Genomic DNA, 17,238 nt, shown 5'->3' on the forward strand with positions numbered 1-17,238 from the left:
CCCAGCTAATTTTTTGTATTTTTAGTAGAGACAGGGTTTCACCATGTTGACCAGGATGGTCTCGATCTCTTGACCTCGTGATCCACCCGCCTCCGCCTCCCAAAGTGCCGGGATTACAGGCGTGAGCCACCGCACCCGGCCCCAGCTGACTTTTAAAATCACAGCGGCCTGCAGTTTTTTTCTTTCAGCCCGCTGTGAGAAGACAGCTGCTGGAAGCAAAGAAACAGCCTCTGGCTGTGGGTCCTGCCCAGTTTTTGAGCCAACACCCGGCTTCAAATTCCAGGCGAGGTGGGCCATACCACCTCAGGGTGCAGCATTCTCCATCAAATAAGGCTTATGAAGGCTTTCTGCCTTGCTGTAATACAAGTGGCCTGTTAGCACACTTGATCAAGGTGTAGGGGCTGGCAACTGCAAGGCTACTGGTTCAAGTCCCTGTGGAGCCAGTTGTAAATGTGGGGAAACTTTCGGGAAATTCAGAAGCTGAAGGCTGTGGGACTTTGTGTTTGGTGTAGAATTTGTCTCACTTAGAATTTGCTCTTTCACTATAGCAGAAATTTTTCATCTAGAAGATCATAGTTAAACCGAGTCTAGGGCCCAAATTGTCAATGGCAGGCCTCACAACCCTAAAGGCATTTTCTTACAAAGGAAAATGCATTGGAGGACAAGGCCCAGGTCCTGAGGGTATAGTTCCAGCCTCAGCCACTCGGCCTGCCTTCTTTAAACTGTGTGCTTTAATGGCCCCTCCCTAGAAGTTTACCCTTCTGGGGCAGTTTTATAATTTGGCTTGTGTAAATTAAACTTTTGCTGAGGAATATTGGTACCCATTTCCTGAGCCTCGCTGGCCTCATTAAGGACTCATTGGTACGAACCACTCAACCCAGCAGCCCTTCCTGCCTGTATAGTGGTCACTGGAGGTCATGCAGACAGTAAGTGATTAGTTCCCGTGATGCTGGTAGGCATGATTCAAATCCAGTACATGGAAAGCCCCCCAAAAAAGATGATCACACATCTTGGACACACGGAAATTTCGAGGTACTGACTGGAGACTGCTCCATTTCCAGTATCTTTACCTGAGGGATGCCTCAGATCAAGCAGCTGTAGTTATTAACTGGGGATGCTGGCATCCCTTGTGTTTGATTTCAGATGGATGCTAAGCTTCCCAAGCTCAAGTCCCCATTAAAATGTATCCTGGAGAATTGGGACCAACTTGACCCATGACCTTTGAAGAAGAAGTAGCTCATCTTGCTCTGCTGAACAGAGTGGCTGAAATACCCCGTCGAGTGGAAAAACGTGGCCTCCAAAAGGAAGTATAGATTATGACACTATTCTACAATTTGACCTGTATTGTAAAAGTGAGAGTAAATGGTTTAAGGTCCCCTATGTGCAACATTTCTTTTCCTTAAGGAATAAGCCTCAGTTCTGTTGGGCCTGTACCCTATACCCTATTCAGCCCTCCTCAAGACTACCTCCATGTGTGGGACTCCCTGTGGCAACTACCTCCACCAATGACAACCAGGGCTCCTCAGCTCCTGTACCCCAGCAGGAGCCAGGGAGGGCCAAGATGGCCAGGGCATCTCAGGCTGCTGGGATTACCTAACTCTGCCCCCTCAGGTAGTGGGAGGAGAAGTTGGTCCAACCAAAATAACTCTTGAATTCCACTCCGATTATTCTTTTCATAGTGGGAAGGGAACCTGTCTCTTTCTAGGAAAAATGCGGTTATTTTGTAAATCAGTTAAGTGCTGTTTTAAACATAGTTAAAGAACTGAGGAATCAATCAAACACAGGGCTAAAAAACCTTCAAGAAACAGTATCATGAAGCTTGTTTAACAACTGACTGTCCTGGCTCTATTCTCTCCTAGGATCGTTTATATTCATTCTATATTTGTTGACCTCTGGGCTTTTCATCTTGAACCACCTTGCCACATTCATTTCTTCTAAAACCATAGGGTCACAAATAATCCTCCTGCTGGAATCCCGAATGTCCTTGGCTCATAAGCTCTATCATGGTCCTCGTGATCAGCCCGCATCCCTGAAAGGCTCCCCTCTGGAGTAAACCTCAACTACAGGGCCCCTTCTACACCCCATTTCAGCAGGAAGATGTTAAAGAGCGATCAACGCCCGTAAGAATTTGGGCTTTCCTGTCGCTGGGGGAATGAGGGAATGTGTTCTCTTTCTGGATCCACAAGGGGGAGTAGTTTTAAGGGCAAGGCCTTCCCAGTGTCATGCCTCCCTCCCATCTCTCTCCATCCAGGAGACTTAATGATTTCTGTTTAATTTTTGCAGGCACTGGAAAGGATCAAAAAGTCAGTCACTCTAGTGGAAGCTCTAAGGAATTCCTTTCATTGGCCAGTGGTCTTGGAGAAGGTGGGAATTCCTGCCAGGTTAAAAGTCCCCTTATTCCACATCCCTTTGGATTCCATGTTTGGATCCCCTTCCACAAACTCTGTCCTGGAAGCTTTCTCTCTTCTTCTTCTTTTTGTCTTTCTCTACCTATATAAATCACTTCTCTGCAAAGGTTTTTGGGCTAGGTATTTACGAGTGCACTGTTTCTGGCGTCGTCCCCTCTCTCATTCTTGGGTGAGTGAGAGACCAAGAACCCAAAAAAACATTCTCCCAGGGTAGCTGTGCACCCCAAAACCCGGTTACACTAGAAGAGAGAACTTGAAATGTCTAATACGTAGAACTGATAGATATTTGAAGTGATAAATACCCTAAATTCCCTGAATTTATCATTGCACATTCTATGAACATAAAAACTCATATGGACTTGATTACTATGTACAGTTATTATGCATTAATTTAAAAAATAAGTTCTGTGAAGTGCCATACAGTGTAGCGAAATAAAATGAGATATGCCTGGAAAATGTTTTTAAAAAGGGGAATATTAATGTATTTGAGAACAAATGATACTTTTTGGCATTCGTAATATAGTTGCAAAATATTCTTCAGAAGTTCTCAACACCCTCTAATAGAAAAGTCACAAATCTGTTCTTTGAATTGCAACAATTGATCTACATTTTAAACTTAAGGATGACCCTGTTTCCCCACACAAATGTTGCAGTATCCATTACAAACTGCAGTTGACATACTATCCATTCTGCTTACACAAATCACAGTGAGTTTTAAAAGTATCCCTTTAGCCACTTTAAAAACATGAAGCTGTATTTTTTCTTTTGTTTGTGGCTTCTGGTCATACAACAAAATTCAAAGAGTCTTCTTTGACAATATTTTATAACCTCTTGATGATTGCTACTAATTTTCTTAGACTTTGAAAAGTGACTTTCTCTCTAGCTAAATAACACCACCATCTTGCCTTTGTTCTTTAATGATTATCTGGTTAATTTAACTGTTTAAGCCACATTGTTACTGAAGTAACAAAATCTCAGTTACTTAAATAGCACAAGTCTTTTGCTTTTGAGATTGACAGTGCGTTACAGCTTTTCTGAGCTCTGCTTACCTCAACCAATCTCTTTTCCTTGGACCCAGGCTCAAAGAGTTGCTCATATCTGGAATGTGTTGATCTCATGGTCAGGTGCAGAAACAAAACGATGCAGAACAAAACCACAGAAATGTACTGAATGCCTCTGCGCAAGTGTGGAAAAAAATGTCTACTCATAGGGTATTGGACAATCAAGTTGTATGGTTAAGCTCAAAGTCAGAAAAATTATACTCATCATATGGGAAAATGTGGCAAGAGTGGGGAACAAAACCAGTGAATAATTAATACAGCTTACCACAGTGGAGAACATTCATTTTCCTCTAACGCAATTTCACTTATCCTCCTCTCAAAGACTCCAAAAGCTTCATCCAGTTATTCCATCCAGCTATAATTTGTGGCCTTATGACATGCATCAGGTTGGGATGCAGCTACACCTCATCTAAGATGTGTTATCTGAAAGGATAAAGCATCTGTTTCCTCCGATCATTCTCTCTCTCTCCCCTCCTCCCCTGCCACATAGAAAGAGCACATAGAATGGTGAAACAGGAACAAGACAACCACATATATTCTCAAATTCTCACATTTGGAAAGAAGAAAATAGCAGACAGATACAGGTCACTTGTGAATAGCAGTTTTGAAAAACTGGCAGAAGTTATATTCTTGATAAATGAAATAGTCTTTGCATAGGTTCTCGTTCATCCTAGAAGGAGTTCCCTGGAGCATTGGTCTCTGTGGCTCCTAACTCGATCCTGTATGGAGTGATTTATTTTTTATCAGTCTCCTTGGGTATAAAGAGAAAGGAAGGATACATTTTTCTAAACATGCTTCCTGTACCTAGTTATTTGAGGGCCTTTGGGGCCATTTTTTCAAACCGTGGATAGTTAAAATATTCTTTTTTTTTTTTTTTTTGAGTCGGTGTCTCACTCTGTCACCCTGGATGCAGTGACATGATCTCGGCTTACTACAACCTCCACCTCCCTGGTTCAAGTGATCCTCCACCAGAGTAGCTGGGACTACAGGTATGCACCAGCACCCCCAGTTAATCTTCAGATACTTTAGGCAATAAAACTTAGAAACAACCTTTTTTAAAATAATTGAATACAATTAGCTCCAGTTAGCCGCGTGCCTCTCTCTATATAATTAGAGACATCTTTAGCTTCTCAAAATCCCATGAGATAATATCTTTGCTGTTTTTTTCTTCCTGAAGCCTTTGTGTTTGAAGAGAATTTCAAAGAGCAACATTAATCCAATCAGATATTTTAATAAGGGATGTGATGATCACACTTTTGATATTTTAAAAAATCTTTTACTACCTAGAATTGACAAGAAGTATATGTTCAAATCTGTCTTTCTAGTCCTGATTGTCTACATCCTCTCAGTTTCTTTTTTAATCCAGATTACAAAAATGCCTTTCTTTCTGAGTTAAACTAGTTTTTATACTATTTATCAAAGGCAGCTAATAATAATCAACTAATGCTACCAATGTTCTATTTTTAGTAAAACCTTATTATCCAAAGCCACAAATTAATTTGACAGTTTCTGCCCTCCAAGTTGTTATAGATCTTAGTCATACGCAAAGATTTTATGATACATAATATGAGTTGACATCTTAAAAAACTGAGTGGCCTTTTCTTGCTAATTTGTACCAAGAACCAAAGCTTATGCTGTATATTTTAGGTGTTTGCTGTGACAGCTCCCTATTTTTGTATCCGTCTCACTATTATGCAACTCTGACCATGGAAACAAACGACACCCATATTTTAAGACTGACAGAAACAAATATGTTTCTATCACTTGCATTAAACGATGGCTGCAGATTAGATGTTGTTCTTCTGAGTTCTGCCAGCACTGCTTTTCTTCAAAAGCCCTTTTGTTCCAGAATGCACTCTGAAGGAGGAAGGCTAATAGAGGACTCCTATGCATGGCAGAGGGCAGAATTTCAAGAAACAGAGGCAGAACACATGAGTGAATTAAAAGGTTATGATTGGGCAGGTAGCACATTTTATCTATGCGCACTCCATTGCACAATAAAATCTCATTGCCAAGGTGAAGGTTAACTAGCAGTATTCTCAACCTAAAGGGAAGCATGTCATGCTGTAGAGACAAGCAACAATTGTGAATCATTATATATGTAATATTTCTCGCCACCTGTTGTGGGCTGAATTGTGTCCCCACCCTATTCACATATTGAAGTTCTAACCCACAGTTGTTGGGAAGGGCATTCATGCACAGCTTGTCCATCCTTGGATGGTTGCTTAAGGGTGTGACATGAGCCTGGAACATGTTTTACATGGAGATATGAGCTCTCCGAGCCTTTGCTGAGTCGTGTCGCTGGAGCTCATCGTCCTCAGGAGCGCCTCCTCCGCCGCTCCGCCTTCATCTTGCCTGAGCCCTTGCGGAGGACACGGTGGGACAGCTGCGGAGGCCTCCTTGGGCGTGAGTGTCCGGCCGGTCTCATCCACATACTCAATTCTAACATCGGGTTTGTAGCCGTCCTTCTCGTCGAAGTCCTGCCTGAAGCCTCGGTCCTCCTCCCGCCGGCCGTACTTGTCCCCCGTGGCCATCTCATCCTCGATGCCGTGCACGGCTGAGGGCAGCGACTTGGGGGCCTTGACCCGGGCCACCATCTGCACTGTGGCCTCCAGCGGCCCTTTGTTCTGACACAGGAGCAGGGCAGCCGCCAGCCCCCCGCTCGCGATCGGCTCCCCGTCCAGGACCGGCGTGGAGGAGGCAGAGACATCCTGCCGCTGCTTCCCCTCGTCCGGGTTCACCGCGCTCCAGCCACCGTTCTCCTTCCTCCCGGTCGGATTCGGAGCCGCCGTGGGCCCAGCGCTCCCCGTCCGGCCGGCAGGTGGGGCTCTCCCCAGGGTGCCGCGGAGCTCAGACGCGGCGTTGAACGCGGTGGCCCCCTTCCGCTCGGGGTCGGGGTCGGCAGCCTCCTCCCAGACCCGATGGCGGGACTCGGGCTCCTTCACCATCTCCACCACCTTTGCGCAGCGTCGCCCCGTCTCCAGCTGCTTCTGCAGCTCCAGCTCCGCGCGGTCGTCCTCTGGGACCTGAGGGGACCCCGCGGCGGAGCTCCACCCTCCTCCTCATCACGAAGGTCCAGGTTCTCCGCTGGGTGTCGTCCCACGGCGGGGGCTGAGGCACGAGCTCCTTCTCCTCCTCCACCGCGGACACTCGGCGGCGACCCCGGCCCCCAGCCTGGAACCGCAGTCCTCATCCCGAGTCTGGTCCCCGAGAGGCAGCAGGTCATCCGCCCGCACTACTACCTCCTTCTCCTTCTTACAGATTTTTGTCACCCTCCACTTGGTCTTTTTTTTTTCCCCATTTATTTATTTATTTATGCATTTTAGGTTTTGGGGTACATGTGAAGAACATGCAAGATTGTTGCATAGGTACACACGTGGCAGTGTGATTTGCTGCCTTCCACCCCATCACCTACATCTGGCATCTCTCCCCTTGCTATCTCTCCCCAGCTCCCCACTCCCCACCGTCCCTCCCCTATTTCCCCCCAACTGACCCCAGTGTGTAGTGCTCCCCTCCCTGTGTCCATGTGTTCTCATTGTTCAACACCCGCCTATGAGTGAGAACGTGCGGTGTTTGATCTTCTGCTCTTCTGTCAGTTTGCTGAGAATGATGGTTTCCAGGTTCATCCATGTCCCTTCAAAGGACACAAACTCATCGTTTTTGATGGCTGCATAATATTCCATGGTGTATATGTGCCACATTTTCTCTGTCCAGTCTATCATCGATGGTCATTTGGGTTGGTTCCAGGTCTTTGCTATTGTAAATAGTGCTGCAATGAACATTCGTGTGCACGTGTCCTTATAGTAGAACGATTTATAATCCTTTGGATATGGTCTTTTTAACGGTCCCCATCTCCTCAGGAGTGAGGTACTCGGAGGCCAGCCCGGGCGCCACAGAGCTCAGGAACCCAGCCTGCAGCCGCAGCTTGGCGGGGATCTCCTCCAGCTCCAGCTCCAGCTCCCGCAGGTCATCGGCCGCACCGCCCTGCTCCTGGCGGAAGGAGTGTGCGGCTCCCTCCAAGCTCTTCGTCGTACTTGGACAGGATAGAGCGAGGGTTTTGCTGCACCAGGTCATCCAGGCTCTCATCCTTCTCATAGGGCAGGTAGTCGGGCTGCTTCTTCCGCAGCTCCCCATTTTTTTCTGCCTGCTCCTTTTCCACCGGGTTCACATGCACCATCACGTCCTTCTCCTCCTCCTGCAGCACGCCTTTGTCCTTGAGGGTGAGGACCATGGCCTCCCCTTCTCGGAAGGAATCAATGGCATGCTCCACGCTGAGGCCCTGCAGGTCCCGGGCACCATACAGGTCCTGCTGCCTCTGCCCAAACTCCTCCTCCTTATGTGAAAATATGTTTTTCCTATATTGGGTTTGTTGTGTATTTCTTCATTTCACTTACAGTGTACATCACAGAACACCTAGGGAACTCCACTGCTATATTTCTAGTGGAGAGGGAAAGGGGTCAAAATTCTTCTCCTATACATTGAGGCAACACAAGAGGACTGCTTGCAGACTATCTCTCTGCATTGGTTGCAGTAACAGACTGGTTAGCCGTGGGGAACTTGTGCTCTCTATTGAAGCTGATTTTGCTGTCTCTTCCCCATGTGAGTTGAGTGTTGTTCCATACCATGCCTGTCTTTAAGTGTCTTGGAAATCCTGACACCTACAAATTATGCAGGGATTAACAACATAGAACTGATGCTTTTGTTATGTTCTTTTGCATCCTTCTCGTAATCAGACTCATCAAGCCCTCAAGAACAGGATTGCTTTTATAAATGGAACTGAGAGAGCTCCCTTGTACTTTCTGCCATATGAAGATGCAGAGAGAAGATAGTTATCCCTGAACCAGAAAGCAGGCCCACACCAGACACCAAATCTGCTGGTGCCTAGACAATGAACTTCCCATGTTTTAAAAGTGTAAGAAATAAATTTCCGTTGCTATAAGCCACCCAGTCCACGTGGGATTTTATAATAGGAGCCTTAGTAGGATAACAAGGATACCTCTAGTACCTTGATTCTTTCTCAATGTATGCAAAACAATGAATACATATGTATTAACTTTCTCACCTAATTAAGGCAATTGCTTTAGTGCAACATCAATGAGGGGAAACAGCCAGTTTCTTCCTTTCTTGCCCTTCCATTGTCTCTGCTTTTAACAAAACCAATGTGATTTATGTCTGTCTTTGTGATTGGATGTTTCTAACACCAGAATTCTATTGAAATTACTTTAAATAAAAGGGGATGATTAAAAGGAATCTCATAGCATATAGGAAATAGAGTATTATCTTTACCCACACTGAAGTTGAGAGCTAGCTACTAAATTGGAATTGCCATATTCTACCTACTCACCTTATTTCTTTCCTCTCATTATTATTTTTTGTCTTAGTCCACCTTAGCATCTAACATTAGAATATTAGACACATTAAGGAAGGTATTCCCTGTGCTTAGAATTCCATGAGGAATGTAGTAAACACCTAATATAAATTAAAACTAGGATGGAACAATGAATGTCTGGGAGAGACATAACCTATAGCAAATATTACTGAAGGTTCCCAGTAGAGAGAAGTCAGCATTGACTATTGACCTAGACTAGACAAGCTGAAGACATCTTGCTGTTAGACCCACCAGGCACTAGCTTTTTATCTATCTTATTTCTCTATTTACCCTGTGTGTCTTACAGTTTACAAGCTGAATGATAAAGGGATCTGCTAGGGTACAGAGAGAAATGATCTTTCCCCAACTCTCCCCAGTCCAAAGGGCCAGTGTATGTTGTTGGATAAATTAATTAAAAACAAAATTCCCTGCCCATTTGGAAAACTTATACACAAAGATAGAAAATAAGGAAAATTGTTTTCTTATCGAATAAACATTAAGCAAGAATGACCATCATAGGCAGTCTGCTGAGACACTGCAAATCCAGAACCAAATCTTACCTGTTGATACATCCATGCAGATACCACAAAGTACATACACGTTATAAAGACTTGACGGCAGCATTTGTCACACACAGTTCATTCTAAATTCACCTGGTAATTAGAGTGACCATTTGTTACCTAAATGGCTTTATCCAAATGAACAATAAAGTTCCCAAATCTTTAGAGTGGGATGCCTAAGTTATGCTCCTGCCCTCCCTCAGAAACTGGAATAGGACCACATTTTCTTTGATGATTGTATTTCAGAGAGATGGTTCCTAGGTCTGAGAAAGATATCCCTGCCTCATAAAACTGATGAGAAGCTTATTTAGCTTGTAAAAAGATTTACATACATTTCAAAGAGTTAGAGAAAACTCTTACAATTTCAAAGAATTAGAGAAAAATATTACAATCATAGGTTTCTTAAGGTAAATGTTGTAACATTAGGAAGGGAAGGAGGAGTCTCTTCCTTTATTTTCAACATAGCTAGTTAAGCCTCCTATTTTTAATTTATACTTCCCTTTACAATAGCAAACTCCTGCTATAAAAATGGCTGAGAGATTAGGGGAAGTTCAAAAGGTAACAGTTTTGAGCTGATGACCTGGAACTAATCATATTTGGTCATTGTGTTTATAACATAAAATTACTATAGGAATAATTCATGAACTTAGGATGTTTGCTGGGATTTTCATGGGGGAATAAAAGAAAGGGTATAGTCACAGAACAGAGTTGAAGAGACACTGGGCTAAATGAGTTGTTTTCAAAATTACACCTCTTAATTAAATAAAGTACACAAGCCTACACACACACACACACACACACACACACACACACACAGAGCATGTCAGAACATATCCTCAAGACAGGCTAAAGCATATTTATTAACCAGGGAACTTGTTTCTATACTCTTTACTTGTTTACTATTTTACCAAAGGCAGCTGCCATTTTTTTATTTTTTATGTTATTGAAAAACAGGTTAAATGTATAAATGTATATAGATGTGAAGACAATGAAGAAATAATGTTCATCATTATTCAAGCAAATGCTCACCATTTCCCCTTCAAGACTCTTAAAAGAGAGGAGCTATTCTTGCTTCCTGCCCCACCCACCTAGAAGAGTCACCCCAGAGAACAAGGCATTGATTCCTAAATAAAAAGACAAAGAAGTTAAGTGACAACTGTTTTTCTGACCTTTTTATTGAAAACCTTCAGTACATATTGTGTGTGTGTGTGTGTGTGTGTGTGTTTACATACAATCCCTCATCATGTTTGTGTGAAATCAGTCAAGTGAACACACACACACACACACACACACACACACTGAGTTGAATTTTGTGAATTTTGGGGGTTAAAACAGGTAGTCACCTAGGCACACTATCTAAGAGTGAATGCTAAAACTGAATGCTAAATGTTTTTAGTTGAGAAGCTGTATCTTGCTGATAATTTATGGAAGTAGATAAGTAGAAACAGACCTTTAGGATCTCAATAATAGCTTCTAAACCCAGGATACAAACTGGCAGCTGTGACTGGAAATGCAGTGATTTCATATTTCTTTCTGGCAGAAGAACTTGATGATAAACAGCACAGCAATGCTTAAGGAAAATGCAGAACCTTGATACCTGGGTGTGTTTCCTGAATGCTGGTTTACTGCAGGGCTTTGGACTTACTTAGCTCAAACATGGGTTTCAGCTACGATTTTTAACCTAACTCAGTTCCCACTTCAGTCTCAAAAATGTAATACTTATATTTTATAACTACTCATGGTTTCCTGATGACCTTCATCCTCAAACTCCTAGTAGTTCTGCATTCATGACAGTGATAGTTCTGCAATAAACATGTGCCTTAACCAGTATACAAGATATACAGATGTGAAGACAATGAAGAAATAATGTACAACACTTTCGAACACAATCTGCTTAAGTTACTAGGATATTATCTCCTCCACCAAAGACAATTTTATTTACATAATAATGTCATGGAATTGTAAGGGATAATAGGAGTTACCTAGTTCCAATCTCCCTACAAGGCAGTTCCTCTCTAATTTCTGCTAATTTCAAGTGCAGAAGCAATCATATAACCTCCCAGGCTCCTTCACTTAGATATTACCTCCAGTTTTAGTATAAAGCTGATTTGTGTTGAAAAAATTCTGACTTCTTGTGGCTAAACACATCTCATAAGTGCTATCTGCTACATTTCTTTAGTAAAACTGCTTTATAATAAGCTTTAATTTCAGTGTTGTCTGTTAAACTGATTTTAGATTCTATAAATAAAAACCTTTGTTGATCTTATTTCCTATGGTAATAAGCTCCAGTAGAGAGTGTCTCTGATATAGTAGATGATTAATAAATATTTTGACTTGATGAGTTAATAGTCCTATAAAATTGACTATACCAACTCTACAGATATTTTTGAAAATAATATGATGTTCTAGGAGTGTATTTTTTTCTGAATTTTGTACAAAAAATAATGTTTTTACACACTTGGTATAATTAGTTATAAAATTAATGAAATTTTTAAATTTTAGTTGGATTGTTGGAAGATTAGAGTTGAAGATGTGGTTCACACATCAAATATGATTGTATCTACCTTATTGATGAACGCACCTTAAACCACTTTCTTTTAATTTTTTTTTCATAGAAATTCTCGCATGACTCTAATTTGAGGGATCTTGGCATTAATGAATGTAACAGATTATCACAAAGTACTTAAAATTTATTTTGGAAAAAAAAAAACAGTGAGTACATGTGTATATTCAAGACAGAGATTGACATTTTTATTTCTAACTTATAATCAATAACACTTGCAAATCTAAATCTTGCTAATTGTAACATATTTAACATTGTTTAGATTCTTTGCCAAACCTCTTGTGAATCATTTAAATTACTTAGATTTCAGCATGAGTGTAACACTAGAACTTTAATCAAACTTGGTAAATGCGTATTCCGCAGCATTAGGCCAATTATTCACACATATGTTCATTTAAAGTCATCGTCCTCTCTGTTTTTATAATTTCTTCTTTTAATTCCTTATCTTTTGGCCACTTTTAACAAACACACTAAGTATTACACATCTTGCTACATATTTTTCAGAAGTATTACTTATGTCATTATTGAAAGTCTGAAAAATATGAAGTGGCTTGATAAATGTCTAGTAAAAAGTTTTGAAAAGCTGTAATGTAAGAGACACATCAGTTATTTTCACACAACAAAATCAAAGGCTCTTTCCTCTTAATAATTGGAATCATTTTTAAGAGTTTTTAAAATATGTTAAGTTCTTTTATCTTAGACCTTCAAAATATACTAAAATTCTAGATTTTCACACTTGTGCATGTATGCAAGATTACCTGATATTAGGCAATGTAATTCTTTATGTACAGGAAAATATTTAAAATTGAATAAAAGTTAATACTGACCTTTTTGAAAAGTGTGGGATAATTAGAGACTGCTTTTCCTGATAACAACAACAACAAAAAATCCTTTTTGTTATCTAAAATACATTCTTTAGACATGAATTACAATTCACTAAAATCTTAGCTGGCTAGAGAATATATATAGTCCATTAACATATGTGCTCATATAAAAACCCCTAACAACTTGCAAACAAAGTCCTTTTAAAAATAAAAAAAATAAAAAATAAAAAGCCTGTGAATAAAAATGTTAAGAGTGCCAAAAGGCAACTAACAGACTAGATGCCCAATTCTCACTTATTTAACTAAAGAAAGAGTTTATATAACAAAATAGTTTCAATAGTCCATTAATTTTTAATCTATGACGCTATGAAAACAGGTTGTTGGAGTGACTGTCTTAAAAACTTCTCAATAAGGAGACTGAAAAGGAATTCTACTTTCAGGGTTAGCTAACTGTTATGTGTTCTCTTATCTGTTATGAATTGTGTTCTCTTAAATTTATATGTTGAATTTTTTATCCTTCGTTCCTCAGAAAAATACTTATTTGAAAATGCAATCACTGCAGCTTTATTGTGTTATATAAGGTCATATTGGAGTAGGGTGATTCCTAATCTATACGACTAGTGATATGGTTTGGCTTTGTCCCCATCCAAATCTTATCTTGAATTCTATCTCCCATAATCCACACATGTCATAGGAGGGGCTCGGTGAAAGGTAACTGAATCATGGGAGCAGGCATGGGTGTCCCTTCTGTTCTCATGATAGTGAATAAGTGTCATGAGACCTGATGGCTTTAGAAAGGGCAGTTACCCTGAACACGATCTTTTTGTCTGCCACCATGTAAGATGAGCCATTGCTCCTCTTTCACCTTCTCCCATGATTGTGAAGCCTCTCTAGCCATGAGGATCTGTGAGTCCATTAAACCTCTTTTGCTTTATAAATTACCCAGTCTCTGGTATGTCTTCATTAGCAGTATGAAAATGGACGAATACAGTAAATTGGTACTGGAAGTGGAGCACTACTGTAAAGATACTCAAAAATTTGGAAGCAACTTTGGAACTGGGCATCAGGCAGAGGTTGGAACCACTTGGAGGGCTCAGAAGAAGACAGGAAGATGTGGGAAAGTTTTGAACTTCCTAGAAACTTGTTGAATGGCTTTGACCAAAATGCTGATAGTTATATGGACAATGAGATCCAGGTTGAGGTAGTCCCATATGGAGATAAGGAACTTGTTGGGAACTGGAGTAAAGGTTATTCTATTTGTGTAAAGAGACTGGTGGCATTTTACCCCTGCCCTAGAGATCTGTGGAACTTCGAACTGGAGAGACATTATCTGAAATTGGAACATGTGTTTAAAAGGGAATCAGAGCATGAAAGTTTGGAAAATTTGCAGCCTGACCATGCCGCAGAAAAGAAAAACCCATTTCCTGGGGAGAAATTCAAGCTGCTGCAAAAATTTCCATAAGTAACAAGGAGCCTCGGGCGAATTGCCAAGGCAAGCGGGAAAATGTCTCCAGGGCATATCAGAGACCTTCATGGCAGCCCCTCCCATGATAGGCCTTGAAGCCTAGGAGAAAAAATGGTTTCCTGGGCTAGGTCCAAGATCCCCTTGCTGTGTGCAGCCTTGGGACTTGGTGTCCTGCATCCCAGATGCTCTAGACTTGGGTAGAAGGGGCCAAGGTCCAGCTCAGGCCATTGCTTCAGAGAGTGCAAACCCTAAGCCTTTGTAGCTTCCATGTAGTGTTGGGCCTGCAGGTACACAGAAGACAGGAATTGTGGTTTGGGAACCAAAATCTGCCTAGATTTCAAAGAATGTATGGAAATACCTGAATATCCAGTCAGAAGTCTGCTGCAGGGGTACAACCCTCATGGAGAACCTCTGCTTGGGGAGTGTGCAAGGGAAATGTGGGGTTGGAGCTCCCACACAGAGTCCCCACTGGGCTCTGCCTAGTAGAGCTATGAGAAGGGGAGCACCATCCTTCATATCCCAAAATGGTAAATCCAGTGATAGCTTTCACTGTGCACTTGGAAAAGCTGACACTCAACACCAGCCCATTAAAACATCCAGGAAGAGGGCTATTCCCTGCAAAGCCATAGGGGTGGAGTGGCCCAAGATCATGGAAATGGTCCTCTTGCATCAGTGTGACTTAGATGTGAGGCATGGAGTCAAAGGAGATCAGTTTGCAGCTTTAAGATTTTACTGCCCCGCTGGATTTTTGACTTGCATTGGGCCTGTAGCCCCTTATTTTGGCCAGTTTCTTCAATTTGAGACAGATGTATTTACCCAATGCCTGTACCCTCCATTGTATCTAGGAAGTAATTAACTTGCTTTTTATTTTACAGGCTCATAGATAGACAGGACTTGCCTTGTTTCATATGAGACTTTTGGCCGAACTTTTGAGTTAATGCTAAAATGAATAAGACTTTGCAGGACTGTTGGGAAGGCATTATTGGTTTTGAAATGTAATGACTTGAGATTTGGGAGGAACAAGGGGCAGAATAATATGGTTATGCTGTGTCCTCTCCCAAATCTCATCTCGAATTATAGCTTCCATATTCCCTGTGCCATGTAGGGACCTAATGGGAAAGAATTGAATCATAGGAGTGGGTTTTCGCTTTTTGTTCTCATGAGAGTGAATTAGTCTCACAAAATCTGATGGTTTTATAAGGGGCAGTTCCCCCTCCCATACTCTCTTACCTGCTGCCATGTAAGGTGTGTCTTTGCTCTTCCTTCATTTTCTGCCATGAATTCTCCTCAGCCATGTAGAACTGACTCAAGAGTTTTTATCAAAAAACTCTTTTTTAAAAAATAAATTACCCAGTCGAGGGTATTTTCTTATTAGCAGCATAATGAAAGGAGTAACATGTGAGAAAAGATGTGTTTGCTTTTCTTTCCACCATGATTGTAAGTTTTCTGAGGCCTCCTCAGCCATTCTGAACTGTGAGTCAATTAAACCCATTTCCTTTATAAATTATCCAGTCTTGGATATGTGTTTATTAGCAGTGTGAGAATAAACTAATACAACTAATGTCCTTAGAAAATTGTAACAGACATATAGACAGGTAGACACAATGTGAACGTAAAGTCAGAGCTGTGTCTACAAGCCAAAGAATGTGAAAGATTGCCAGAAAATCACCAGAGGTAAGCAGAGAGGCACAGAACAGATTCTTTTCCATAACTCTCAACAAGGAATCAACCCTACTAACACATGGGTTTTGAACTTGTAGCCTCTAGAAGTATGAGTGAATAAATTTTTGATATTTAAACTACCTATCATATAGCACTTTGTTACAGCAGTCCTGGACAATAAATACATAATGTGATTCATCATCTGTCATTGTTCTGCAGTAATTAAGCCACTGCCTACAGACAAAACACCAATGCACATTGATTATGTCTTTTCCCTTATATGTCTACTGTGATGAATTGATAATCATATACTTGCATAGTCAGTAATCTATTTAATTAGCTTTCACTTACAGTGGGTGGTGTTTACAGCATTCTGAGTATTACTGATATATCTGTACTGATCCAAAGATATTCTGAAGTGTGTATACATTCTCAATTTTGCTACTTCTGAGGCAAAATACTCTATGTTTTTTGAACACTGTTTTTAAGATGAAATGCTTCTTAAGCTATAACTTTTGTTGATTTAATCTTCTTTGATACAGTTTTTTCTCCTTCTTTATTGCTCTATCTGACTCACTACAAAGTGGTTCTTGGAATAATATCAAGATGATCTACCTGTGCTATAGCTTCCTGCATCATCAGTTACAAAAATTAAAAAATAATAATAATTTAAAAATTATGTTTGCTGTGGTTTACACAAAGGGATAGACATTAGGCTTTTGTACCTGCATGCAAAGTTTAAAGTGATTGATACCACATGTATGTGATGTATAAAGGTGGGTATGCTTACATATGTGTGTAGATAGATAGATAGATAAATGGAGATATGGACCTAGATATAGATATAGATATTTTTAAATAGTCCCACAAGTTGCTTAAGTATTTTGGTTTTACTAATCATGATATGAAAAAGGATTCTTGTTTATCTCACTTTGCTCACTTTCAGATGTTATGTCTCTTTGGTCAATCCATTTTAGGTGGCAAGCTATCTCTAATGAAATGATTTACTCTCACACACTATGGGCTTCTTAATCCCAGAGATAGCACAAATTCCAGTATGGGTAACATACTTCATTGCTTTTATTATTTGAAAGGGACGTTTAATACCTATTGTTTTATATTATTCTTACACTATTTCTCAGTTGGAGCATAGAGTAAACACTAAAGGATAGTAAGGAAAACAAGCTGTAGTTGTTTAGGCTGGAAGTGTCTTATTGAAAACAATCTGTCAATGAATGATTGTCTGGTTACTATGAAAAGCAAAATGTTAAAAGTCAATTGCAGTACACCCTCATATCACCTAGGACTCATGGATAATAGCTCTTCC

The 17,238-nt window shown here is 40.9% G+C and overlaps 1 pseudogene; it reads right to left on the reverse strand.

Moving 5' to 3' along the window:
- Nucleotides 1-5,694: 5,694 nt before the first annotated feature.
- LOC116552140 lies at nt 5,695-8,863 on the reverse strand (annotated as a pseudogene).
- Nucleotides 8,864-17,238: the final 8,375 nt, after the last annotated feature.

This window comes from Sapajus apella, unplaced genomic scaffold (genome assembly GCF_009761245.1).
Source record: "Sapajus apella isolate SASKATOON/1434 unplaced genomic scaffold, GSC_monkey_1.0 scaffold11, whole genome shotgun sequence".
In the NCBI taxonomy this organism is placed as follows: Eukaryota; Metazoa; Chordata; class Mammalia; order Primates; family Cebidae; genus Sapajus; species Sapajus apella.